Genomic DNA, 27,964 nt, shown 5'->3' on the forward strand with positions numbered 1-27,964 from the left:
CATAAGACAAAGTACTGAGAAACAGTGCTACTGCGCACGGACCTATGGTGATAAGATGGAAGAATCTATGATGCGCAAATTGCTTTCAGTAAGACCATAGTACAGTGTAATGAATTAAATTTCATTCAAGAACACCACCTGGCAGCTCTGTTAGAAGGTAAATCTAACCCCCAATATTCCTACCAAAATGTTTACTTTTACATACTCGCCAACAAAGATAGTATATTTACAGCAATGAGATAAAAGCGACCAGAATATAGCATATATAAAATACAGGAAGAGTGTAACAAGACTATATGTGGATACATAATTTCATAACAAACACTAACTTGCAAAATTAAAAGAAGTCCATCAGGACCAATCAAAAACTAAAACATACTAGTGCAATGCTACTAAAAGGCCAGAATATGCCAACTAATATCTAACCATTTAAATCAGGACTTACTATAAGTGGAGATAAGGATTTGCACAACTCCAGACAAAGTATGGCTAAGATGACGTGTTAGATATTACAATCAATTCTTCATCAACATTGCCAGGCAAGATGTGAGAAGATCAAAGTTTAATTGCTTGGGAGCAAAACTTGGCTATCCGCTGAGTGGTCTCTGTACTTTCATCAGACAGAAGCCTATTTATGTTGATCAACTCAGAAGTGTCTGTAGAACGCTCCAGTAATGGAAGGATATGCACAGCGTGGATCACATTATAGAAAGGACAGCAAAAGAGCATATGGGCCGTCGTCTCTGTCTCACCACTATTGCATGGGCATAGTTTCTCTGCCCAAGGGATCTTACAGTATCTGCCCTCGATGATTGTAGATGGCGCCTCAGGTCCTCTTCTACAACATAAGGATAAGACAAAGACTTTTTTTTACTACACAGGTACCTTTCTATGAATCCAGCGAAACTGCCAAGCAGATGTCATTTACAAATCTGTCCTTTAGAAAAGCCCATTAAATCCTCATCTTAGAAAATCAATAGTGGAGCCAAGGCCTTAAGTAAATTTATAGCTATGTCCTGGGCTTTTTTTCTGGGAAAAGAGGTGGTGGAACTCAGTGGGTTGTCCTTGGAGAAAATGGTCACATGGCTGGTGGCCCCGCCCCCTGATCTCCAGACAGAGGGGAGTTGAGATTGCCCTCCGTGCTGCAGCGCGGAGGGCAATCTCAACTCCCCTCTGTCTGGAGATCAGGGGGCGGGGCCACCAGCCATGTGACCATTTTCAAGAGGTTCCGGAACTCCGTTCCACCGTGTTCCTGCTGAAAAAAAGCCCTGGCTATGTCAGACCCTTCAGACCAGGGAGATTTGCCCCAAATGATTAAATGGTAGAGGGAAAAGGGGAACCTGTTCCCGTCGTTTCAGCCACTGAACCATGCTAGCTCTCCCGATAACAATTCAATAATGTTATTGAGAATATGTTGATTCTTCCTATGTCTCTCCTACATTCCTATTTTACCAGAGCTGCCCAGGGAGGAAATTACAGGATAGCAAACACACCACTGCCTATAACAGAAGAATTGGAAAAAAATGAAATCCTGCCCTCAAGTCATAGTTGACTTATAGCTATCCCTGGTGGAGTTTTCATGGCAAGAGACTAAGAGAGGTGGTTTGCCATTGCCTGCCTCTGCAACCCTGGTCTTTGTTGGAGGTCTCCCATCCAATTACTAACCAAGGCTGACCCTGCTTAGCTTCTGAGATCTGATGAGATCAGGCTTTCCTGAGCTATCCAGGTCAGGGTCCAAATAAGAATTAGCTCTCAAAAAATAAATCTACTCACTTATATGGAAACATTGCCACATACAGAAGATGCATTCTGACACTTTGAGAAGCACCACAGTGAAAACTGGTGTCTGGTCATCATAGCATGACAGGCCTACTTCTTGGATTATTTGTTAAACGGAAGAAGTTTCAAGATGCATTCCAATGGTATAAGCAAAACATCAGTTTGTTTGCCACAAACACATCCTAGTTAAATGGGCTCATATAATCCCTTGTCCTTCCTCTTGCAGGGCACACCAAGCTTAGAGATGGAAATCTTCATGGCATCCAAATGAACAAATTGTGGAGACTTCTTTGATCCCCAGTAATTGGGATTCTCAGCCAAGGTTTAATCCTGAATAAGGATTCAACCTTGGCTGAGGACTACTTCTGCAGGATCACAACAAGACCCATCTATTCAAGTATCCTGTTTCTGATAGGAGACAATCACCCCCTCAAACAGAGCATGCGGATTATCCCTCACTGTTCGTGCCCAAGTATCATGTATTCAGAGATACGCCACCTCTGAGCATGAAAGTTCATTTAGCTATCACAGCCAATGGTATGGGACAAAACTATCCTTCATGAATATGTCTAAAACTTTTGAAAAGGATATTCAAATGACTAAGACGAGACCTACACTTTCATTTGTGATTGCAAGTTTTGCGAGTTAATCACACACGGGAGCCAGTTTGGTGTAGTGGTTAAGAGCACGGGATTGTAATCTGGAGAGCCGGGTTTGATTCCCCACTCCTCCACTTGAAGCCAGCTGGGTGACCTTGGGCCAGTCACAGCTCTCTGGAGCTCTCTCAGCCCCACCCACCTCACAGGGTGTTTTGTTGTGGGGATAATAATGACACTTTGTAAACTGCTCTGAGCGGGCATTAAGTTGTCCTGAAGGGTGGTATATAAATCAAATGTTGTTGTTGTTGTTGTTGCAGAGCATTGTTGGCAAATTAGCATCACATTGTGCCTGAGATTCAGTTCATAACGTGAACAAATGTTGGATTTGGTTAGGGTTGCCAGCTCCAAGTTGAGAAATTCCTGGAGATCTGGGGGGTGAAACCTGGAGAAACCTGTAGAAAGTGGGGTTTGGGGAGGGAAAGGACCCTGGCATGGCATAATTTCATAGAGTCCACCCCCTAAAGTAGCCATTTTCTCCAGGTGAACTGATCTCTGTGGCCTGGAGACCAGTTGTAATTCCGGGAGATCTCCAGCCACTACCTGGAGACTGGCAACCCTAGATTTGGTTGATATTTCCTGAATTATTTTGGTATCTCAGGACTCCTGCATCTAAGACACACAAGGCTCTCAAGAAGGTTTTCATTAAGTTTCAACTGCTTCAAATCCTGCCAGAGGTACTGAGAGCTGCCCTAGCAATGCTCTTGCTTAAAAGGGAGCAAACAGGCAGGCAAAAAGGGTCCCATAAAATGAAGGACTTCTGACAATGCTTAATTGGGACCCGTTCTGGAAAGGGATCGTTTGAGAGGGGGAAAGCCAAAGCAGAGAAAGAAGGGATTGCAGGGGAAATTCCATGGAGAGATTAAAGAGCGGCACAAAGACAATCCTGACAGGTTAACAGACAGGTAATATTATGGTCATGTTTGCTTAACTAGGCAAACAGCTCATGCAACCCCAGAAATGTCATATCCTTAATTGCCAAGGGCTGTTTGGGGGGTGGGGGAAGAGTTCAGCTTCCAAACTCACTCAGTAAGCTACAGCCTAGTTCATTGGCCCACAAGCTGTATAAATATCTCAACAGGAGGGCCAGGAGGCCTGTACCACAGCTGATCTGAAGAGACGGGTGTTTCCTGGCCCTGGGCAAGTCAGTTTGTTCCTTCCCCCACAAATTCTAATACTCAAAAGGAGGCATAATTGCCTTCTCAGTGCCCTCACCACCACTATATCCTGGTTCACCAACTTTGTTCTATAAGTGGATCTGCAGAATTCCCACTGATGCTTGCTACCCAAAGCAACTACAGAATGCAATCACGAATACATCACAACTACAGAATGCAATCACGAAACTCAACATCTGGGGCACCTCAGTTAAACAAAAAATGCTAGCAAATATCCAGGTTTTTAAGCCTGACCGAAGAGATGATGCTAGGTAAAATCTCAGAAGCCATCTGGGGCACGGAACTGTGGGTTGGATCGAATACCAGAAGAAGGGAATTTTCATCAACCCTCCTTCCTCTGTAGACTGCCAAATTACCCCTCATGCTGTTCCTGGAGGTCTCTTGCACCCCAGGGGCAGCAATTCAAAGATCCTTATGGGCTGCAGTGGAACAGAGGAGGCAAGAAAGCTTGGTCCACTGACAGAAATCCCTCCACACAGTAGATATTACCATTGGATCCAACTAGAGATGGGCATGAACCAGAAAAAAACGAACCATGCGGTTCGTGGTTCATCACGTTTCACAAACCACGAACTTTCATGAACCTGTCCCAGTTCACGAACTGGTTCGTTTTGGTTTGTGAAAACGTCACTTCTGGGCCAGCATAAGGTCTGCAGAAAGTCCAAACCCTGTTGCCTAGGAAACTGATTGATTGGCACCAGGCTGTCTGCACTGACAAATCAAAAAATGAACCAAATGAATCGCCCTAAAGTTCGAGACAAAGCAAAGATAAACGTCAGAACTACCATTTTGCAACTTCAGCCATGATGACAAGAGATACACAATAAACACTGCCAAAGGGCTTCTGCAGATGCGTGTACAAGCAAGCATGTGTGCATGTGTATCCATAAGGTACCACAAAACTGCAGAATTGGAGGTCTGCCATTCTCTATGAAATACATCTCTTCCAACGGACATTATCCAGGTTCCAGAACCTTACCCGATGAACACTGTTGCCTTTATTATGACAAAGCCAGATTCCATTCCTGTTTGTTGTTGTTCCACCCATCATGGTTTTGCCTAGGGAATTCTTACTCCGGTATGTGAACTTTTGGTTTTCTTCTTGCTGCTATATTTACCAAATGTTGTGTTCCAATAGGTGTTCTATTAGCTCTCATTTAGAAACCTGCCTGACTTATAAGAATAAACATAGAGTTTCTCTACACAATACCTTTGACATGTGTTCTTCACGAGTCAGGAGACACAGTGTGAGCCTGTAAGCACAGTTTTAAATGACAGAGCCGGTGGAGATTGCTCCAGAGGGGATGGATTCTCTCACACCTCTGGCATTTCCCCTTCTGGAGCCTTTGCCCTGCCGAATGTCAGATATGCCTTCAGCATATCCGCCATGCTTCAAGTGTACCATGCTATAGTATTGTGCCTCTGAGTACATGCAGAGTAGAGCCAGAGTTCGTTGCTAACCACTTATCTTCCAGACAAGGTGCTTTGGTTACGAGTTCCTGCCGAAGCTGAGAACCTGACCTTGGATTTAACATAGAGACTGAGCTGAGCTCCTTTTCTCCCCCTTTCCTTCTTCCCAGGCAATGCGTGTCAAAACTCCTAATGGCCTAGCCTTCCCATTGGAGAGTGGGGACACTGACCTATAATTGATCTTGCATTCCAGCCAATTCCATGGTCACAGCATCTTGATACTGGTATCTTTCCTTAACAAAACAACTTTAACTCATACCCTGGAGTGATGCAGTGAAGTGTTTGGGGAAATACCTGGCAAGACCTGACACAGAGGCTCAATTAATTCAAAGTTTTAAGCCGCAAGGGAAGCAGGGTAAAAGCTCCAGAATGGAAGACAGTCTGGCACACCAGAGGCGGCAGTGGGCTGTAAGAGAATCTATCCCCTCCGGAGCAATCTCCGCCAGCTCTCTGTTTTTCAAAACTATGGCCGTTTCCACACCGCTTACCTTATTCTACAAAATAGCGAAATCTCGCGCAAAATCTCACGAGAAGACACTGTTATCGCGCGAGAAGACACGATAACAGCGTTTTCTCGCGAGATTTCGCATGAGATTTCACTGTTTTGCAGAATAAGGTAAGCCACATGGAAACGGCCTATGTTTCCCGGTTAACATTGCATCGCCCGACACTTGATGGACACATGTCCCAGCATCTTGTGTAGAGACACTCATAGATACTACATAGACAACATCATGAAAATGAAGCCTGCAACAACACACACACACTGTTGTGACATTCCGACACTCGCTCTCCTTTCCCCTTGACTACCTTACAAAAGCCACCTAACTCGCCCCTTTGCTTTATGAGTTCTGCATAGTTTACTTTGAAAAGGCATGTTTTACTAAGAGATAAAGGGCGGTAGCCTTGCTTTTTAAACTTGGCCATAAATTCACCTCAAACTTCATTTTCAAGCATTTGCTGGGTTTCATTTCCCTCTTTCCTCCAGTCTCTCAACTGAAGACAAGATTTATAGCTTGTCAGATTTAATCATTTTGCAGCAGGAAAAAGAATCTTTTTAAACCCCTCAGGATAAGACGGGCTTGCCAGAAAACATCTATGAGAATGTTAAGTTGGTCTCTGTAAAAAGGGAGGCACAAGAGACTAAAATCAGATGCCCAGGCACCGACACGTAGCAGGTTTTGCCCTCAACAAGGCCAGGTGAGCAATTTAAATATTAGCTCCACATGTACACTGTTTGCTTTTTCTTTTCTTCCGACACCTTTATCTCCTTCCCTTTCAAGAGTTCCCAGAATCACAATTCTTGCCCCAAATGAGTCTTGCCATAGGTCTTGCAATTAAGGGTGAAGACAGACATTTAAATGTACTACATATTTAAATATAGCAGAAGAGATCTGAACACACAGATCCCTGCCCTGAAAGCAAATTCCTTTAAAGGTAGTGGATGTGTTCAAAACCCTTCCAGCACGCTTTAAAAAATCTGTCTCTCATCGCCGTCCTTAGGGCAAGGCCACAATCCAGTTTCTGTTGAACAAATGAGGCTTGGGATTTGCAAGTATTATACCTTCATTCCTACAGTGCCATAGATATATGCAGCATTTTAAAGTCAGAACGTGAGCAAAAGAAAAAGAAAAAAACGTTTTCCCAAGAAGTCTGCAACCTCAGTAGTGAGAAGATGAGAAAACAGTGGGAAGGAAGAAGAAACAAAACTAAAACAAGGGTAACTGGAAAGAAATGTAGTCAAATGCAATCACACATGCTCATGCCCACTTTCTGTAATGGAGATTTACAAGGAAACTGAGAACCAGAAAAGTTCTAGTGGTTCCCCAGAACCCGTATCTTTAGCAGCCCAGACCCTCCAGGTATCTCCTGAACTGCGGCCATAAGTCATCCACCTACCCCCACACCCCATTGGGACCAAACAGGTCAGTTTTTCCTGGAACAAGAAAACTTAGATGGAATAATTCCAACGGAATAATAATTTCAACAGAGATGGAATAATTTCAGATAATGTGTTGTGCTGAAGTACCCTATTAATCCATATGCACCCACTACACTACAGCTATGCTCCGCACAGCATCACCAGCTGGGTCTTTCCAGCAGGTAAGCAAAATGTATGTCAAACTAAATTCTTGCACTGGGGCACCTTAATAAATTGACTTCAGAATCATCTCTGGAGCTCATGGCTTGCTGCTGGAGGTACCTTGCTAGCCATCGTGAGAAATGGGGTGCGAGACTTAGATGAGGCCTGAGCTTTTCCTCCACCGTCGTTCTTGTGGTTAGCACTATTATTATCCTTTTCAGATAACAACTAGTGGTTTAAGTGTCAGAACGTAAAAGGAAAACACACAGCTAGATAACAAGGCCATTTTATATAATTATATATTGTTGTGAATGTCCATGTTTGACACAAAGCTTCTGGGGTTAAAAAGATTGTAAAAACTCCTCCCCTGCTTTGTGCAATAAACATAACTTCATCTGTTCTAGGTCACTCGTTATTAGCGTTGCCAGGCCCCCTCAAACTCCCGGCAGGAGGCTGGAGGCCTGGCACTTCCCTTGCAGGTGGGTGTGCATGTGCACTCTCAGCAAGCACGATGACATCACTTCCGGGACGTCGATGATGTCACTTCCGCACTCCGCAGTGGCCCAATCGGGGCTGAATCGGGCCTCTGGGGAGTGTGGACATGACATCATCAATGGGCCGAAACGGGCCTGAATCGGGCAGTTGAAGAGGGCGGTAGCGCGCTGTGCTGCCCAGGAGCACACTCAGAATGCTCGCTCTCCGCCCCCCCCCCAGTGGCCAGGTAAGCAGGAGCGGGGGGGTGCAGGGTGGGGGCGGGGAACTAGCAACCCTATTCTTTATTGTGGCACTAAAACAGCTGTGATATCCTGAATCAATATATTTTTAAGATCCAAAATGCTTTGTCGTCATTCATTTTCAGGGAGGAAAAGATGGCTCTGCCCCCTTCTTCCTGCTTGCTACAGTCTCTCAGCCTGGGTTGCCATTTTCCCATGTGGGTCCAAGTGCCAAAGGGAAAAGCTTTTCTGCTATTGGAAATGACTGCTGGGGGGCGGGGGAGAGCTGGAAAGACTGGGATCCTTAGCCAATCTGATTAGTCCTCGCTGGATCCAAACTACCGTCTCGTGGCTTGCACCTGTTTACTGTTGAGGATGCGGGGGGGGGGGACATATGCCCTGCAGAGAAAGGCCGTATGAACACTGGATAGATGGCATCAAATGTCAGACTCTCTTAAAACGGGTTAGGAAACCTCTGCTGCAACTGGGAATTTTGCTTCCTTGGTTAGTAATCCTATCATACTCACAAACCTAACAACCAGTCCATGGCAGGCGGCACCAGCGTGTAGCGACTCTCCGATAGCCTACAAAGCGGGGTTTTGTTTGTGCATGAGGCTGTACCAGCCCTACCCTGCTCCAGTTAAACAAGTACAGTTTACAAGGGGCACCATCTTGCAAATCAAGGCAAGGCTCTTTTAAGACGACCTAGATTTTCCTTGCCTTCCCTTGTCGCGGCAGACGCCTACTCACGGCCCTGTGATTATTTGTTATCATTGGGCGATTTCATAATCTCCAGCATATGATGTCACTGCAGAAACAACAATGTTGCACATTTTTAAAAAAATCCCAGGCTCCAAAGTGATGTGGGAACATGCTGCCTAATATAATTTTTTAACAATCTGTGTATGGGACAGGAATTGTGCTTCTCTCCCATAAATACCACTTGTGCTAAAAAGCTTGAGCCACAATGAAAACAAGAAACCAGAACCAGGTTGTGACAGACTAGTTAACAAAAGCCATATTCCCTAGCTTGACTCTCCCCCTTCTGGATCTTTTCAGGGTCAAAGAGGAGATCTCAGCAACATCTGCAACATTTGTGTCCTCTGAGGGGCATATATTTTCTTTAAAACCCTCAAATTTAATGTAACAAGTTGAGAAAGCCCTACTGACTGTGCCAGTAGATTCACTGGAGAAAAAATATTCCTGTGCAGAAAATTCAAGGATCATGGCTCAAACCTGAGAGTGAGGTTTTAAAAAAATCCACCAAGACAACACCAATGTGTGCTAGCAGTTGCTATCAAGAAGTCTCTCATCTCAGAGCCAAGCTACAAGTGACGCCTGACACAGGTTGGACACTTGTCAGCTTCCCTCAAGTTTTGATGGGAAATGTAGGCGTCCTGGTTTTACAATTTGGCTCTCCATTACAGCTGCAAGACCAGGATGCCTACATTTCCCATCAAAACTTGAGGGAAGCTGACAAGTGTCCAATCTGCGTCAGGCGTCACTTGTAGCTTGGCTCTCAGTGTGGCAGGTCAAATGCAACAGGAAGAAATGTAAATGTGCTTTTAGAGCCAGCCCAAACCATCAGCAGGGTATGTGGCACAGTCCTTATGGAGTTATACCATTTCAGATATGAACATAAAAGGATTACGGCCATTTCCACACGTCCTTAAAAGGACGGGGCACTTGCAGAACGTTGGCAGCTTCTCTTCATGGCTCCAGTTTCAAAGTGGTAGCAGGCTATTTGGCTTCCATTTTTTTGGCGCCTTTTGGGAGATGCCGAAATTGTGGGAAATTGCGTTCTCATAAAAGGCACTGAAAAATGGAAGCCAAACAGCCTGCTACTGCTTTGAAATCTGAGATATGTGGAGTGAAGGAGAAAAAGCCGCCAGCGTTCTGTGAGTGGGCCATCCCTATAAAGGACATGTGGAAACGGCCCATGTATTTGAATTCCTGCCCCCCACCCAATGCCCCCATGTTAAAGTCTCCCTGCACATGCAACTCCCATGATTGGGGGATTGTTGAGCTAGAAGCTTACTGTCTTAACATTCTAGTTCTGAACATGGGCGATGTTAACATACACAACCCCCCCACATGAATATGAGATATCATACAGTCAGTCCCGCTATAACTATACTATATAGCCTACAGATCATTTGGGTCACCTCTTAAACCACATCAAGCAAAGGGAGGGAGGGACCATCACTTCAGCTAGTGCCATACAAGGTTCACAGCTTTCTAGATTCGACGAATAACACTGCACAGCTATGGAGCCTATTTAGCTGCATTATATAGCCAAGTATCTGACGATGCCTGCAACACACCAAGGGTTGATTTCTTTCTGGGGGTACACTCAGGATACCCAGGCCTCAAAAAGATAGGGCAAGCAGTTGCTGGCAAAGGATGCCTCCTTCCCGAACCCAGTTAAGATTTTAAGAGCACCTACAAACTCACCCACCATCATGGGACTCGTTCACTTTCTGGAAGGAAAAGAGATGGGCAGCGATGATGCTAAATGCCCTCCCCAGGTATATTTGCAAGGACCCAACACTACGGGGTTCCAGAGAGTTCTGGTGACTTCGGGCCAAGCTACAAGTGGCGAATGACACAGGTTGGACACTTGTCAGCTTCCCTCCAATTTTGATGGGAAATGTAGGCGTCCTGGTCTTGCAGCTTGGCCCGCCGACTACTGTCCAATGGACTTTTCAACTGTCACTTGTCCAACATTCTGCCAAGCTGCCTACATTTCCCATCAAAATTTGAGGGAAGCTGACACGTGTCCAACCTGTGTCACTGGTCACTTGTAGTTTGGCCCTTAGTCTTTCAGAAGCTGTTCATTTGCTGTTGTAGCGCTGCCACATGCTACTGTAGTGTTGGATGGCGCACTGATCTACTGATATCCTTTATAGGTCTTTTAATTGGTTTCATTGGTTTAATATTTTATGTTTTATTGTGAACCAAATTTCTGCTGGTGGAAATTTAGTCTTGAGCCATAAGGAGGTAAACACATCGGGCGGTCTACAAAAACATTGAAAGAAACTCATCAAGAAAATGGCAGTTGGGGTGGGGGTGAGGTAAGAGACTAATGGTGACAGGCCTGTTAATGGGTGAAGTATATTGGTTACAGTGTCCGTATGGAACTGGGAAGACCAATGTTCATATCTCCAGTCAGCCACACAGCTCACTGGGTGGCCTTGGGTCAGCCTCTCTCAGCATAATTTACCTCACAAGGCTGTTGTGAGGATAAAGTAGAAGAAGAGACAAGTGACGCCTGACACAGGTTGGACTCTTGTCAGCTTCCCTCAAGTTTTGGCGGGAAATGTAGGCAGCTTGGCGGAATGTTGGACAAGTGACAGTTGAAAAGTCCATTGGACAGCAGTCGGAGAGCCAAGCTGCAAGACCAGGATGCCTACATTTCCCATCAAGACTTGAGGGAAGCTGACAAGCGTCCAACCTGTGTCGGGCGTCACTTGTAGTTTGGCTCAGAGATTCATCTACGTGTTCCCAAGCTACCTGGAGCGAAGGCATGATAAAAACATAACAAGCAGTAAGGAGAAAGCTCTCTTTCAGACTCCATCATCTAGCTCAAATGCGTCCGATTATACGAGTTAAGATGGCTGTATCACGAGGCAGTTACTGTAAATCCAGAAGCGAACACCCCCACACAAACTCACAGAGTTAAGGTTCAAGCTTTCTGGCTTTAAAAAAAAATACAGAGATAAAGGAGAGAAGAACTTTTACTTGAACTGTGAGAATTACAGCTTGTTCCCGAAACCTAACAGCCTGATCCTTTGCTGCTCGCAAAATACTAATCGGAAGAGCCTGAAAGCTCAAACAATCGTAAGGAAAGTCTCTTGCCAAAGTTTCTCCTGGCGACGTGGGGCTGGTTTTGTTTACGACTTGAGAGGAAGTGGTTACTGCTCCTGTTTGTTCTTCTCGAGAAAGTTGCCGGGGGTGGGGAGGCCAGAGAAAGATTTCAGGGCTTTTCTTCCCCCTCCAAAAAGAACTTTTTATTAGAAACACCCTGGAGATTTTGCCTTAGATTACTCCGTATCTGGCTTTCTTTTTTGTTTGTAGACCCTTCTGCTGAATTTTAAGCTTCGGTTTTAGAGAGAAAAGGGGAGAGAAAGAAGGGGGCAGGGCTTTTTTTAAAAAGAAAAAAAAACCCTTACTCCTTTCAGCCATAATGAGGACATTCCTCACACTACTTTTCTAGTACAGATGCTCCAAATAACTAGGCTAGAAGAAGGAGGGGGATTATATGCCTAGGGCAAAGAGCCTTTGGGTAAGAGGAGAGTATGCTGCCTACATTCCATCCGACTCCCCATGAAGAATCAGAAATCCCTGGTCCTGCGTATAAAACAACCTTGCCAGCTGGGTATTTGCAGCAACGTAGCCCCCAAACTTGCCTGGGAATCCAGCCTCCAGTCCAGACCCTCCCCAATGCAGGCTTAAATTCTTCCCTCCACACATTGTCTTCTGCAGCCTTTTCACTCTCCCCTATTGACAGAAACAGGTGACAGGCAGCCTCATTTCCTCCAGAACCAATTTTGGCTCTTCGTGAACTGCAGAGGCAGATTTGAAATGCTCCACGTAAAGGTGGAGGGGAAACCTTGCCCTACAGAAGAGTTTAGTGACCAAGTGAAACAGGTTGCTAACAAAACATGCAGGTGCCCATATGATAAAACTGAACGCATTGAACATATGGTTATAGAGTGTCCCTTATTTAATGAGTTGAGGGTTAGCTTTAATTACCCCTCTGCTTAAAAATATGGAACTACCTAATATGAGAGTGCAGGCGACATGGTTATAATTGAATACAAATGATTCTGCTACTTTTTCTGTGGCCAAATATAGAGCCAGTTTGGTGTAGTGGTTAAGAGCGCGGGACTCTAATCTGGAGAGCCGGGTTTGATTCCCCATTCCTCCCCTTGAAGCCAGCTGGGTGACCTTGGGTCAGTCACAGCTCTCTCAGAGCTCTCTCAGCCCCACCCACCTCACAGGGTGTTTTGTTGTGGGGATAATAATGACATACTTTGTAAACCGCTCTGAGTGGGCATTAAGTTGTCCTGAAGGGCAGTATATAAACTGAGTATTGTTGTTGTTGTTGTTGTTGTTATATAGAGGCAATAATTAAACATCAGAGAAATGGTACTAAGGTTCTTCCCATTTTAATTTCTGCTTAAGGCAATAGCCGTATGAGCAGTACTAGACAGACAGAGAACAGGTTTGCATGAATTTCTCCCAACCCACATCAGACAAAGATACTGCACTGTTAGCCAGTTTTTAATTTTTTTTTAAAAAAAGGTTTCTATCTCTCATGCAGTCCCCATTGCATGGAAAGAAACAGAAAAATTCCAAAGTCTGCTTTTCCCTTCTTCCTATTTTCTCTGGCATCTCCTAATTTTGTTAAATAAATAAATAGCCTACACCACTCCATTCTTTAAAAACTAGAACGGAAACATGTTATGAAAAACTGAGGAAATGCATGCAAATATTGACATAACATTGTGGTTCTTACACAAAATGGAGGAATGTTTTGTGCACAGAACATAGGCAGCTCCTAATACAAACAACCGGGCACAGTAAGCAAAGACAGAAGGGGTACATTGAATTGTTTCAGGACCTTTAGGTTGGACTCCTTCCTAAGTTAGCCACTCCCTGAACTGAGTCAGGATTTCAGAATTGCCAAACATCACCGGCAACGCATCATAGCAACAGCAGGTAATTCCCTTTCACCAAAAATGCAAACGGGAAAATCCTTTCATCTTGATCTAAAAAATTATTGGAGAAGCTGTAAACAACGGAAAGGATGGGGGGGAAGATACTCTAGATGATAGGACACAATCTAAGGATGTTCACATAGTATATGTAAATGTGTGTGTTATGCACATTTTGTGCTAAAAAATTAGGCTCTTGTCTTTGCACCTTACTCCACATGCTAGTCACAACTCAGGATGCAAACAGTATCAGTGAAAAAAGCATAAGAGAAATGACATATAAAAATGGCATATATAAACCACTAAAGAGTGATGGTTGTTGTGGATTTTCTGGACTGTATAGCCGTGGTCTTGGCATTGTAGTTCCTGACGTTTCGCCAGCAGCTGTGGCTGGCATCTTCAGAGGGGTAGCACCAAAAGACAGAGATCTCTCAGTGTCACAGTGTGGAGAACATGTTGGCAGGTAATTTATATCTACTCAGGAAGGTGGGTTTGGGCTGAATCATCCTGTAAGAGTTTCCCAGCATACCACACCCTGGGAAACTCTTACAGGATGACTCAGCCCAAACCCACCTTCCTGAATAGATATAAATTACCTGCCAACATGTTCTCCACACTGTGATACTGAGAGATCTCTGTCTTTTGGTGCTACACCTCTGAAGATGCCAGTCACAGCTGCTGGTGAAACATCAGGAACTACAATGCCAAGACCATGGCTATACACCCCGGAAAATCTACAACAACCATCATTCTCCGGCCGTGAAAGCCTTCGAAAATACACTAAAGAGTGGTTTCATTACGTTTCCCCAATACAATGGTTTTATTTCATGTGTTTAAATCCACATATGAATTTAAAATTTTAAAAATACTTTTCTATCTTATAGGTATCAGAGGGGCTTCTATAACAGAACTACAATATAGGTTCAAATACCACCCTTATGCTTATTATTCCAACACATTTCCACATATAAACTCTTACTTCCAGAATACTGTGTACAGTATGTTTGTTTAGTTAAATATGCTATGTTCCATACACTATATAGATATCTTGAGATTGTATGTGAATATCTATATGTTCCTAGTAAGCTCCAATACATATCTGCACAGCAGTTGATAAATTTAACACTGGTTCAAGAATACCCTCTAGTACTAAATATTTTAGATAACAGAGTAAAACTACTATAGGGTCCTGGGGGAGCCTAATAATTTCATTTAATAGTTCCAATGCTGAGGCCCAAAACTTCTCAGCTCAGCTAAACCCAATCCCTGGCTGCCACGCTCCCCCTGACCTGGGTCAGGGAGTCGATGCTGGGAGGTTCTGCTTGCCCCTCCTGCTTGCCTGCTGCCGCTCCTTGCTTCACCGCACCGGAGTTCGGGCTCAGCTACGCCCCAACTCCGGCCGCGGCGCTCCCACCTGACCTGGGTCAGGGAGCCGGTCGCTGAAGCGTTTTGGCTTGCCTCGCGTCTTCCTCCTTCCTTCTCCCTTGCGTCTTCACTCGCTCGTCGTCTTCGCTTCTTCGGTCGGGCTTGCACCGCGTCTTCTGCCTTCTCTCTCGCTCGCCGTCTTCACTCCTTCGTGTCCCGGCGCAGACTGCCAGGTGACGGGGCCGGGTCTGCTTAAAAGCAGAGCCACCGGACCAGAGGGAGAACTTCGCCCTCCAGGTCCGGCAGCTGGCCCCGCCCCCCCAGCAGCCCCCCCCCCAGCTGCTCCGATTGGGCAGCCAAGGTTCAAACTGATTGGCCGCCCGGACCAAGGAGCATGCCGGGGAGGAGGAAGCTGGGCTAGCAGACGTTCCCCCCTCCGCGCCGCCGGCCGCAAAGCCTCCGCCCGGTAAGTCGGGTGTCGGTTCCTTTCATTTAATAGTTCCAATGCTGAGGCCCAAAACTTCTCAGCAAATTCCCAAATTTATCATGGGCCCTGAAGAGTGTTTTTAAAAGACATCTCTTCTAGGCTGTTAACAGGGCTAATACTTTGTTCTATCACTAGGTGTCACTATTTACACTGTCTTATAACGCAGTGTTTCCCAACCATTTAAAACCAAACTGAAATTGGAGGTGCACTTCACATTTTTATGAATTAAAAGGTTTACTTTTAAGCTGTGTTAAAATAAACTACTGGTTTTCAAAAGGACCCACCCTCTATATTTCTGTAAGAGTCATTTTTCTGAGATTATGTCTACTGAGAGCTAATGATTTTGTTGCATATTTGTAAACTAGATCACTGAAATCAAATGTATTTCAGAGATGCAACAGAATGGACTCTTGCCCATGCTGGCTAACTTTAAAAAGCAAAGACAAAGCAGTTATAGTACAGAAAGGACAGGAATAATCAGTCCAGGACTTTTTAGGCTACCAACAACATATATTCATAGCAAATTGTACAGGATCTTAGCAAGAGCATCAGAAGAAATAATCGGGGGGGCGGGGACAAGGTCACACCTCCTGCTGATTAGATGGAAGTGCCGGGTGTAAGGGTTAGGTTGCCAGCTCCAGATTGGGAAATTCCTGGAAATTTGGGGAGGGCAGAGTTTTGGGAGGGCAAAGTTTAGGGAGGGGAAGGCCCTCAACTGTGTCTAATGCCATAGAATCCACAATCCAAAGTAACCATTTTCTCCAGGGGAACTGATCTCTATTTCCTGGAGATCAGTTGCAATTCTTGAAGATCTCCAGCCACTACCTAGAAGTTGACAATCCTAGTCAGGAATGCATTAAAAATTCAGTAAATTTAGGATTTCAGGAGGACCAAGCACCTCTGTGCTGTCCAGCAGACACTCATGGGTTTTAAGGAATGCATACGTCCATTGCCATTAAAAGTAGAATCTTGCACAATAGACGGATGTTAACATATTTTAGCAACCAACAGAGGCAATTAGAAATATTATTTTTTTATACTATGGTGGTTTCTGACCTTCAACCATTATTGTGGCTTTTGTTTAAGTGAAATGCAAACTGATGTTTAACTTGCACACATTTATGCAGTTTAAAATCTATTGAAGTGAGCCAAGACAGTTTGTCGCTGCAAGAGAAGGGCAACTTTTTTTTTCAAGCTGGGGTTTTATCAAATCTCTTTCTTAACTTTTTAAGAATGCCATCTTGAGAGAGTGAAATCAATGCCCCCCCCACCCCCACCACAATTTGCCATCTTATAACAAAGAAGAAAAGTCCATGTTTCCTCTTCAACGAAGGGATCGTTTCTCAAGTTGCTACTTTATTCAGGCAGATTTCTGTTTACTGCCACTCTGCATTCTCCCCACCACGGCTGCATAGCTTTTGCCTTTCAGACCTTGCCAGTTTTGTTCTCCCCTAGAGAACGGAAGCTGGGTTTTGCGGAGAAGAATTTCTGCTCAATTTGCTCCCTATTCTTCATCTCCCTCCACCCCCAGCCCTTCACACTAGAACAACTCTTCTCAGGCCAGACTCAGATTTGATGAAATGGTAAGACAAGACAAAACGGTAAGTTTCTGTCTGAAGAGGCCACTCCTTCAGAGAAAGAATAAAAGCCGTGAACGTGAAGATATTTGTTTGCATGGTCAATCAATAGAGGAATAATCTGACAAGGGGTTAAAAAAACTAGAGGAGAAATCAAGGGTATTTATTGCCATGGGTCCTCGTCCAAACAGGAAACATGAGTGACAGGAATAAAGGGGGGTAACCTTCATCAGAAAACAAAGAAATGCGTGCAGAGGAATGAGATGTCCCTTCGGTATGTCCTCGATCAGGCTCAAAAATTAGAATGGGTGCCTAGCTCTAAGGACCTGCAATCTCTTTCTTTCTGCAATGCACATAACCTGTTCTGAGCCCCTGGAACAAGCTCAAAAACTACATAAAATTGTATTCAGGCTTAGAAATGCCCAGCTGAGTATTGGATTGTCCCCCCTTTAAAATTAAAAGGCCCTTTAAATCAATGGAGAAACAGCAGAGATGTAACCAATAGCAAGACTGAAATGAAGTTCGCTTATTTCAGTCTGAGAATGTTCTGCCAATTGTACGATGAGAACAATAAATGGGTGCCCTAGATGCCACGGAGCGGGATAAACCAGTACCCAAGCAACGCAGAGCATTCTAGAACTCTCCCATCCCAGCAGTGGAGCAATACTGCCCCCTAGTGGCTATAGCTTTATAACAGCTTGCAAAATAACTGATAGTTTGAGCCAATCCCTCACAGATATCCCAGAAAATATTCATAAAGCAGAATCATTAGTTTGCCCAACGATCCAGAAAAATAGGTCAGTATTATCCTCTGATTATGAAGGAGAAGCTGGGAAATAGACATTTGCCATATTAGAGCTGCTTCTCACAATTCAGGAGCATTGTGAATTACATGACGGAAGCAATTAGCTTAACTGCATTTTTCAACAGCTTGGATTATCATTTCCTTCTGCTCAATTCAGTGTGTGATGAAAATTAATAGCATTGTTTGGCAGAACCGTCAGAGTGCTATTTTGCTACTGTGGTAGCTTATGCCATGCATTTTCCTCATGCTCCATTATCAAACCGGGGCCATTTCCACACGCCCCCCCCTCCCGAAAAATGGCGTAAAACTTACGGAAGGGCACGCCTTCATAGCGCGATTTTCCAGCATGAATTCGCTTCGTGGTGCATTTTCTGACGTCATTGCACCACGAAGCAAAATCATGTTGGGAAATTGCGCCATGAAGTTGCGACGTTCCGTAAGTTTTGCGCCCTTTTTCAGGAGTGGGAGAAGATGTGTGGAAACAGCCTGGGTCATGCGAACCGACCCCGCATGACCACTGCCCCCAAAGTATTCTAACCTGAACATTTGCAGATTTCGACACAGACACCAAACTTAACAGATTTCTCTCTGCGGTGGATTTATTTATTTCATTTCCAAATAACCAGAGCATGAAGGAAAGAACTGGGCTACAGCCAGCATGGTAGTAAGTAGATCCCTGTCTACTAGGCAGTTTCTAGGTTGTATTGTACTTCTCCTGCAGCTAAGGACAGCACATTCCACCAAAATTGGAGTATTTTGTGTTGCCACCTCATGAGACGGTTCAGCAAAACACTTCTGAATTTCACAAGAAGGACCAAATTTTCAGAATCCCTTAAAATAGATAATTTATTGGGGTCTGCATGGAGAAAATTTCCATTTCAGTTTCAGTTTTGGGGGTTCCTGAATAATTCTGTTCTATTATTGGTTTGTTCCGTCTGGGCCAGTGCCAGCTCGGATCTGATCTGGGTTTTTTTGTCCTGTTTTCATGAGTTTTGGCCCATTGCATGCGTGCAAGGTGGGCACTGATTGCACATGAGCAGATGCACACTGTCCTTTTCAAGGCGGGTGGGAAATGACGCACTGAGGAAGCTGTTTTCACATACAATCACACAGAACTCCTTCTCGACCATCGACCTACCGAGTTCGAGATCATGCAACACTGGGGTTCCGTGTTTATGGACCCTGAAGAACATTTGGGGAAGGTGCGCATCAAAACAAGTGCTGGGTAGCTGTGCATGCACGCACACATTGTTCTTTTCGAGGGGGAGTTGGAAATAAGGCTCTGTTTGCGCTTAAACCACGTTGTCCAAAAACCCATTAATCCAACGAATTTCTCCTCAAGCACATGAAAATTCACACAACAATGGACCCCAAAAAGGCAAGTATCGGAGGGCACACACAATGGTAAAGTGGCAGTGGCATGGTGCAAAAGCAGGTGAGCACTCCATTGCCAACTGGCGCATGGCAGTGAAGTTAAAAAATAGTCAAAGCATTCCTACTTTAGAGACAAAGCCAATAAATTATTACCTTTGAGTCCCACTGTTATGCCACGTTTCCCTATGCCTTGTAGTTTTGTTCTGAGGATGAAATGCAAACCTTCCTCACCCTAATCTGCTTTTCAGCAGCCTGTAAGTTCTTGTTTAGATACACCTCTGGACTGGCCTTGCACTGTGCATAAAAGCACGCAGAATGGGAGAACTACAGGTTGGTTTTTCCTTCACAGGAACGGAAGTAGAGGGAGGATGGCCTTTCCCCCTACGTTTTACTAGTAGTCAGAAAGGGAGCCTGGCTGCCGGTCTCCCTTTCGAACTAAAATGGTTATCCCAGAGTTTAATGGGGGAGGGGGGGAAGCAGCTCCCTCAGTGCAGCTCCCTTTTAATAATTGCTTTTTTCCACTAAGTTTCATCCCAAACTGCATAACATGAGCCTTTGCAGCAGCCAGGGACCTGGACACTGAAGGAGGCTTCGTCCATCCTCAAACCCACATGTGCAGGTCTGCATGGATGTTCTCTGCATTGTGGGTAAAAACACACAGAAAGGGGTGGTGGCAATGGCAGCACCAAGCTGTCTGCTGCTCTCCTCGCTGGCGCAAAGCAAACCTTTCGCAATTCATTCCCTACAAGCCACTCCATGCCATTGCTCAGAAGCACCAAAGAAAAAATGCACTCATTGGCGTGACGCACATCCCATTCCCACCAACGGAGCTAATGCTAAGGGCTCAGGGTCTCTCCAGACATGCAAGTTTTTAAAGAGTTGGGGGTTCCCCCCCCCCCCGGTTTTTCTGCTCCACGTGGAGAATTCTGTACACATGAAGCAGTAAAAATGGAGGGGGGGGACCTCACCCATGCTATTGTGATATGGGGAAATGACCTGAGCAGGGAGGAGGCAGAGGCACTTTGAAGCCTTTTGGGATCTCCTTTATTTTTTAACAGCTATTTCCCAAAGCTGCAGGGAATTCCAGCTGGGTCTGGGGAACTCAAGACTAGAGATGGGCATGAACCGCATTACGAACTTCAAAAACCCACGAAATTGGCGATCGCGTGATCGCGATCTGGCAGTTCATGATCGTCCACGGCCAACGAACCAGCATTCGGGAGAGGCCTGGTTCGGTGCGTTCGGCCACGGTTCAGGAAACCAGACACTCAGGCGCCATCAATCAATTCCCCTGGAAACGGAGCTGGGGAAATGCCTAAACTCTGTCTGCACTCCTTCTGTCGCCCTGGAAACCCAAATGGAAGACCAGCTTACCTTGATTGGCAGGTCTTCCTTCCAACCACGGAGCTGCAAGGCGGTTACAAGTTGAGAGAAGACACCCAGGGGAGGGAGGGGGAAAGGGGTGTTCAGTAGCCATGGGCACTCCAATCTCATCCTTGCAAACCCTGATAGGCAGCTCTGACGGCCAAACACAGACCTCCTGCATTGCTCAATGGGACCTGTGCTTATAAATAGCCGTGGGCTGGGTTTCACGTTCAGCAAGCAGCAGAGTGGGACAGAGCTCTTGCTTGCCACTTTCTAGCCTTTGGGGAGAGAGACTGATAGTATAATTCATCTTGGATTTTTGTGGGAGTTTCCTGGGGGGGCTTGGATTGGAGAGGGTATAACTCCAAGATCCCTTTTGCAATCTTGTCCAAACTTGGGTGATGGCTGTAGGAGAACCTGCAAAAGATTCCCCAGGAATATGGGCTCTCTAAGTACCACGGGGGCCATTCCGTGCCCAACGAACCACGAACCGCGAACTGGTTCAGCAACAGAAAGTGTTCGTTGCGGTTCGTGACTTCAGGATCGTCGTCAGCACCGAACCACGAACTGCTGGTTCATTAAATTTTTTGGGTTCGTGCCCATGTCTACTCAAGACCCAACTCTTTATAAAACCTGCACTTCTAGAGAGACCCTCAGTCTATCCCCTTCACATCCAAATGGTTGCATGATGAATGCAAACAGACTTGTCATTAAGGAAAACAAGATACTGCTGAACTGCCTGCATGTCTGCTGTGCGATTAAAAACCAAACGACATCAGTACAGCCCCATTTCCCAAATTTGTTTTACCACTCCAGAAGCCTCTTTAATGTGCAGAACCAGCAATGTCTGTATTTTCAGCTCATTTTTATCATTATGCAAACCCCTAATTATTTATGTGTTCATAAAATAACCAGAGAATAATCCCTTTTATAAGTGTATAATACAATTGATAGACTCACAGGATATTTTCCTCACCCTCATGTACCAAAAGTAGTCCATGCAAAGCCTGAAAGGAAACCTATGGGTGGGCTAAGAAATTCAAGCTTCTCTGCTCTTTCCTCTGGTTGCACAATAAATTGTTATGATTTACAAGAACTGCATTTAGGCTACAAATGCAAATAGAAACAGAGTGCAAAGGAACTCGGGAGTTGCTTATGGATTACTTAACAAGATCCATACGTTGTTTCTGTAGCAAGCTTTGCAAAAAGATTTTGATAATCGCTATCTATTCAAAATATAGGAAAAAAATTATTACTTGGCAATCTAGTATACTGCAATGTCCCATAGCTAATCTTCCTCTAACCAGAACATTCACCTAACCTGCTCATGGTGGCCTCTCTTCCACAACCAAGAACAGCTGCCAATTCATGGTCAACATGAGAGCCAGTTTGGTGTAGTGGTTAAGAGCGCAGGACTCTAATCTGGAGAGCCAAGTTTGATTCCCCATTCCTCCACTTGAAGCCAGCTGGGTGACCTTGGGCGAGTCACAGCTCTCTGGAGCTCTCTCAGCCCCACCCACCTCACAGGGTGATTGTTGTGGGGTAATAAAAACATACTTTGTAAACCGCTCTGAGTGGGCATTAAGTTGTCCTGAACGGCGGTATATAAATCGAATGTTATTATTATTATTAACTGACTGACCTACCTGAACTGGAAGCTACTATCTCGTACATCAGTGCCCAGATCACATTGACATAACTTGAAGCAGCACACAAAACAGCCATGACGCCGGAAAGGTGTCCCTTTCCAGAGCTACAGTAATACAGCATGGAAGGGCCCGTTTCAATTAGTGGCGTGGAAGGATTGAGCTCCTCCTCCTCTGCACGGCTACTTAATAATAATAATAATAACAATAACATTCGATTCGTATACTGCCCTTCAGGATGACTTAACACCCACTCAGAGCGGTTTACAAAGTTTGCCATTATTATCAATCCAAATCAGGGCCCCATAAACTGCTCTTAGCTTTTTAAATATGCCAGGAAGCACCAGTAACCTGTCTTCCAGCATCACACATTTTTTGGCCCTTCGGCATCAGGGCGTGCCCATTTATCACAGACAAAGAGAAGAATCAATTATCATTTCTATTAGTCTACAAGCAGTCCTAAAAAATTACAACATGTAGTTTATAGAATACTATTTTAACAAAAGTGCAAAACTGAGCTTTCCTCTGGTCTCTCCACTTTTGCTTATTTACAGCACGCAGGCTCTTTCTTCACACACACTCCACACTTTCCAAGCCCTGCAGCTTTCTGTTCCTGGGCTGTGCCAAAGATTGGCCCCCACTCTTCTACTCCCACCTCAGACCAACAGTCCCTCCCCTATGCCTCATGCTACCAGCAACGTATCTCTTGTCCTAGACCTTGTGGGAATTCCATTTCCAAGCCACACCAACATTTCTAAGACCTCACAGCTTTGCTGACTCTTCCCCCTCAGCAGATAAGATGTCCAACAACATTCCATAGCAGCCAGTGGCCATCATAGGGCAGGGCAGCCTCACCCATGGAGCACCTAGATTTTATTTCACAGATAAAGAAAAGACTGGCTGCTTTACACCTATGTCACATTTCCTGCTATAAACTCAGGGGGGCTCTATCACTTGCTCCTCTGGTTTACCCCCCCCCCCATCAACCCTCGGCTGAAAGATCAACTAGCCAAGATCACGCAGCAAGCTTCATAACCAAGTGGAGGTCCGAACCCAGGTATCCCTGAAGGTTGTTCACCACTCTAATCACTCAACAGCTATTCCTCATTTGTATTTGTTTGTTTGCTTGTTTACTTGCTTGCTTGCTTCAATTTATATTCATTTCAAGAAAACTTAACAGTTAAGAAAAATTTAAAACCACAATAAATACAATATAAATATTTAAAAGTACAAAAGCAGCACAGAAAATCCATTGGTCTCTCACCCAAGCGTCACTGAAAAATACTTAAACAGATAAAAGACAGGTGGTGGGTACTTCTGATAGGGAGGGCCCCCGTTCTTCTCCAAATCGGCCGGCAGGGGCCCAGCTCAGCCCCGACCACACACCTGGTGGAACAGCTCCATCTTACAGTCCCGGCGGAAAGATAGCAGATCCTGCCGGGCCCTGATTTCATTTGACAGAACGTTCCACCAGGTTGGAGCCAGGACCAAAGAGGCCCTGGCTCTGGTCGAGGCCAGGCAGGCCTCCCTGGGGACAGGGACCATTCGTAGATGTTTGTCACCAGATCGAAGCATCCTCTGGGGCACATTTAGGGAGAGGCGGCCCCACAGATACACTGGTCCCAAACCGCATAGGGCTTTATAGGTTATTACCAAAACCTTGAATCTGATTCAGTTCTCTACTGGCAGCCAATGCAGCTGGCGCAGTACTAGAGTTATATGTGCATTACTAGGCACCCCAGTAATGACATTTTGGATCAGCTGCAACTGCCGGATCAGACCCAAGAGAAGCCCTGCGTAGAGCTCGTTACAGTAGTCTAGCCTAGAGGTGACCATTGCCTGGATCACTGTAGTAAAACTGCGGGTTGAAAGATAGGGAGCAAGCTGCCTGGCCTGATGGAGATGGAAAAAGGAAGACCTGGCCACCGCGGCGACCTGAGCCTCCATTTTCAAGGACCAAATACAAAAGAGGAACCCACTGGAACAGAAATCTATATAGAGGGTGATTACACACCAGTAGGCAAGAAACAAATCACAATTGTATCAAAAATAATATAACAGAGTACAATACTCACATACAATAATCACAATCAATGACAAAAATCAATAATGAGTATAAAAACAGGTGCACTCTAACCAGTCATGTGCAGCTGTTTTACATATACTAAATACTGGAGATCCAACAGGAAGACATCCAAAAGGTAAGTCCAAAAGTTCATATGTGTAAATTAATCAGTCAATGCACAATGGATTCTATATCCTTCCAGGTGTAGAAGTGTTGAAGAGCTGTCGCGAAGAAGCCCACGAAGCCTGACAGACAGTGCCGGCTGAATTCCACTGTTTCGTGTTACCACGTCATCAGGGGCAACATCTACCACCTTTAACAGTAATTCAGTCACATTCTCAAGATTACAAAGTCACAGCAATGAGTCAAAGCAATCAGTCAAATAGAGTCTAATTCGGCGTCTTTTCGCCACCTGTTTTTATACTCATTATTGATTTTTGTCATTGATTGTGATTATTGTATGTGAGTATTGTACTCTATTATATTATTTTTGATACCATTGTGATTTGTTTCTTGTCCATTTTCAAGGAGGCATCGCCCCATGGACGGTAGGAAGCTGAGGTCCCATGCACCCGCACCTGTGACTTAAGTCCTGCCCTTCTCCCCAGCGGGAACCTGATGTAACTTAAGCCATTCTTTCCTGGAACAAAAAAATCCCCCAACCCCAAACATATGCTAACTTGCTGAGACCGAGAGAGAAAGAGACCTTGGGATTGTAGTACAGAGCTCAATGAAAGTGTCAACTCACTACCAGAGAAGTGAAAAGAGCAAACTCTATGCCCAGAAAGGGACTGGGGGAAAAAACAGCAAATGTTATGATGCCCCTGTATAGATCTATAATGCAGCCTCATTCGGAATACTGCGTGCGGTTCTGGTCACTGTATCTCAAAAAGGACATTGCAGAGCTGGGGAAAGTACAGAAGAGGTTGCAGCACCTTTTCTCTGAGGAAAGGCCGAAGAGTCTGGGACTTTTCAGTTTAGAAGAGTGATGGCTAAGGAGAGACACAATAGAGATGTATAAAATTACTAGCAACAGAGCCCGTTGTGTGGAAAAATACAACAGGCTCTAGAAAACTGACTTGGCGGGCCCCCACTCTGGGGTCTTGGGAGAGCCACACCACTGCACCTGCCTCCACGGCCCCTCAGAGGCCTGGCACAGGAAGCAGGGAGGCCCAGTGCAGCCCTCCCAAGGTCCTGCAGCGGCTGCACCGCCACACTGGGCCTTTCCACCGGTGCAGCAGCCTCCTCGGGACCTCCGATGCAAGCCGTGTTGGCGACAACTCATTTTTTATCCCCGTAGAGGGGCCTGAAAGTGTGCTTGCACTGGGATAAAAAGTGAGTCATCACCAATATGGCGTACCTTTTATATAGCAGGATGCCCAGAATAGACAGAGTGGATAGAGATAACTTTTTCTCCCTCTCCCATAATACTGTAACTTGAGGGGATTCACTGAGGCTGACAGGCAAAAGATTCAAGAGAAACAACATTTCATTACACAACAAGCGATTAAGATATGGAATTCGCTGCCTGGAGATGTAGCCATAACCTCAGACATCGACAGTTTTAAAGGGGGGTTGGACAGAGTCATGGGGGAGAGATTGAATTATTCGTGACTAATAACCATGGTGATTAAAAGGAATCTCCACATTCAGAGGTTGTAAAGCTCTGAATATCAGAGACCAAATATCAGTGTGAGGAGGCAACTTCAAGAGGCGGCCTCGGCCTCCATGCCCTGTTTTTGGCCCTCAGATTAACCGGTTGGGTGCTGTGTGAGACAGGGTGCTGGACTAGATGGATCACTGATCCAGCAGGTCACTGCTTACATTCTTACGGTCATGTTGCCCTCACGACATCCCTGTGAGGTAGGTTAGACTGGGGTGACTGGTTCAAGGTCACACAGCAGGCTTCCATGGCAAAGCAGGAGTTCACCTAGATCCTAGCCCAACACAACACTGCCTTCCTGCTAAATAAAACCACTGGTTGGCTCTGAGAACAAGCACTTCTGCTGTATATATATATGTGTATTTTAAATTGTGTAAATTTGGATGTTTTTATGGTTTTAATTGGTATTAACTGTCTAATGTATTTTAAACTGTGTATGGTTGTAATCCGCCCTGATCCTGCTGGTATGGGGGAGGGCAGAATATAAATCAAATGATAGATAGATAGATAGATAGATAGATAGATAGATAGATAGATAGATAGATAGATAGATAGATAGATAGATAGATAGATAGATAGATAGATAGATAGATAGATAGATAGATAGATAGATAGATAGATAGATAGATAGATAGATGGATAGATGGATAGATGGATAGATGGATAGATGGATAGATGGATGGATGGATGGATGGATGGATGGATGGATGGATGGATGGATGGATGGATGGATGGATGGATGGATGGATGGATGGATGGATAGATAGCCAAAACAGATTTGTGGCAGAAGGCTCAGCAGCAACCCGAAAATTTATTGGCAGAGTTCACCGCTGTATCTCAGTCCTGGAAACCAGCCTTAGAGTGTGTCTGAAGGATACGCTTGATCTTACGCCTCTGTTCAGCCTCTGCAGCTGGGCTTGCTCCTCCTCACGCCTTGTTTCACTCGCAGAAACGAGGCCGAGTGTTTGATGGATGGGATTATCTCTGCACTGGCACAAAACTAGTTCGGCACCAAGGGCTAGGCACCCGGGGAAAACATTTTTACTCTACCAGGCACTTCCATTTTTAAATTTCAGAGCAGGAGTTGTCACAATGGTTTGATGCTAGCTCTGTCTTCCTGTCTGTTTTTATCTTGTGGTTTTAACTGGCCCTTATTTTAAATGCCCAAGGGTGTTCTATAGAAAAGCAACATACATTTTGGTTAATGTGTAATACTTCATTCAAGAATCCCCCCGAAGGAGGCCTCTGGTAAAGCCCCCGCTGAGAGAGGTTCCAGCAGTTGCAAAATAAACCTTATGCTTATCAACCAGTTAGGAAATTAACTTCTTCTAATCCATTTCCCAACTCTGCTATGTCCACTGCTGTCGTGGGTTGCTTTATATCCAGGCCAGGGCTAGCACAGTATCAAACACGGCATTCAAAGCATCAGTAACAAATTCCCAGCTCTAGCTGAGTAATCAAAACCATCCCTATTGACTTCTTTGTACCCTGTACAATTTCAGAAAACAAATCTGGTTCCTGGACCAGAATCGCCTCTTTCATGGAGGCTTCTTATTGAGATGTTGCTTATATTTCCCCCTACAGCAAGTCTCTCTAGTCCATCCGAGCTCAGTGCCTTTCCATTTTTCTCTTTCGCTTTGGAAACTATAATCCTTTTAAGAGCTCAGATAGTTGCTTTTCAACCTTGGGGACACTAGAGGGCAGGTTTTCTGGTCTTCCATATCAAGAGGCATTAGGTGGCAGCAGAGACCATCTAATGCAGAGAAATATACTGCGTTACATATACAAGTTGTAACCGTACAAGTGGATGATATGGAAACCGATTAAAAAGGGAAATCCAAAAGAGATCACTCCTTTTGTCTTTTTAAATTTTATTTGTTCCAGGTAAAACTAGAAGATCCACACAGAGGTTTATTTTTTTTAAAAAATGAAGGAAAGATCAGTCTTCTAAGCACAGGGGACAAATTTTTATTCCAATGTATTTCATGGGACCAGTTTAAGCTTTGTCAGCTTGCTCC

This window comes from Eublepharis macularius, chromosome 4, assembly GCF_028583425.1.
Source record: "Eublepharis macularius isolate TG4126 chromosome 4, MPM_Emac_v1.0, whole genome shotgun sequence".
NCBI classification, from domain to species: domain Eukaryota; kingdom Metazoa; phylum Chordata; class Lepidosauria; order Squamata; family Eublepharidae; genus Eublepharis; species Eublepharis macularius.